The sequence below is a fragment of the Octopus bimaculoides genome, chromosome 25 (assembly GCF_001194135.2).
Source record: "Octopus bimaculoides isolate UCB-OBI-ISO-001 chromosome 25, ASM119413v2, whole genome shotgun sequence".
Classification (NCBI taxonomy): domain Eukaryota; kingdom Metazoa; phylum Mollusca; class Cephalopoda; order Octopoda; family Octopodidae; genus Octopus; species Octopus bimaculoides.
The window spans coordinates 20,081,223-20,082,687 of NC_069005.1; the positions used below are offsets into that span (position 1 = coordinate 20,081,223).

A 1,465-nucleotide genomic window follows, 5' to 3' on the forward strand; every position below is an offset into this window, starting at 1 on the left:
TTTTTTGACTAAAACACAACTGGAACCCTAAGTAAGGCATGTGTAAAATTTGAATGAAATTGGTTGCGTAGTTCTCGAGTTTTAGGGATTCACACAGACAGACAGACAGACAGACAGACACACATTCTCATTTTTATATATATATATATATAGATATATATATATATATAAGTCAGTAAATAGTGGGGTTGTGTTAACCGTACGTGGAGTATATTAGGTCATCCTATAAATAATGCAGTGATTTCAATTGCATGAACTAAAAGTCGGAGGACAGGATAAACTACCTGCAAAACTTGCTATAAAAGCAGGTAGTAATTTGACCTTGTCCTTATTCTTAGTGCAAGTTTTGAGAAGTGCAGTTCGATTTTAACAGTTATTTTTTCAAAGCAATAATGGAAGTGACAAAGGAGCTTACTCGGTATATTTTGCTTTATGAGTTCAATAAAGACAACAACGCAACTGAAAGTGAGAGGAATATTAATGCAATATATGGGGATCGGGCAATAAGCGTAAGATAGTGTCAGCGGTGGTTCCAGAAATTCCGAGCCGGAAATTACATTCTAGAAGACGAGCCTTGTCCTGGAAGATCTGTAGAGCTTGACGAGGACTCCTGCAAACCCTAGTGGAACAAAATCCCATCGTAACTGTTGAGGAACTAGCAGAGAAGCTTGGATTTGGTCATTCAACCATTCATCGACACCTGCGTGCCATCGGAAAAGTCAGTAAATTTGGTCAATGGGTTCCTCACAAACATTCCGAGTCTAATCGCGCGCAGAGAGTGAATGTGTGCTCTTCATTGTCTTCACACGTGAACTTTTTTTGGACCGAATAGTGACTGGTGACGAGAAATGGTTTCTCTATAAAAATGTCAAGCGTCGAAGACAGTGTGTATGGAAAGGAGAAACACTGGCACCCCTGGCTAAAGAAGATCTTCACCCACGTATGGTGTTGTTATCTGTTTGGTGGGATACGAAAGGTTTAGTCCACTTTGAACTTTTAAACCTAAGTCAAACGATAACAAAGGAGATCTATCGCGAGCAGCTTGCGCGGTTTAAGTCTGCGCTAGAAGAAAAACGACCAAATTTGGTTTGAAGACAAAAAGTGTTCTTCCATTAGGATAATGCTCGGCCACATACAGCGAGGATGACATTCCAAAGGCTGGACAAGTTTGAACGGGAAACGATTCCCCCATCCACCATATTCACTGGACTGATTATCATTTATTCTGTAGTCTTCAAAATCATTTGGACGTAAAAGATATTAATCCAGTAGACGAGGTCAGAAGAGTAATGGAGGAGTATTTTTCATCACACACAAATAAATTTTGGAAGAGGTACCTTGCAAGTCTACCAGATAGATGGAAGAGCGTTGTGGAAAGTGAAGAATATATTTTAGATTAAAAAAGGACTTTGTTTATCTTAATTTAGAAAAATAAAAGAAGTATAAAAAAAACTGCGTTATTTAT

At 38.4% G+C, this 1,465-nt stretch overlaps 1 protein-coding gene across 1 annotated transcript in view; it reads right to left on the reverse strand.

The window, feature by feature from the left end:
- The window catches only part of LOC106875430 (alkaline phosphatase, germ cell type), a 184,135-nt gene that overhangs the window by 114,458 nt on the left and 68,212 nt on the right, over positions 1–1,465 (reverse strand). The gene's annotated exons all lie outside the window — the stretch shown is intronic.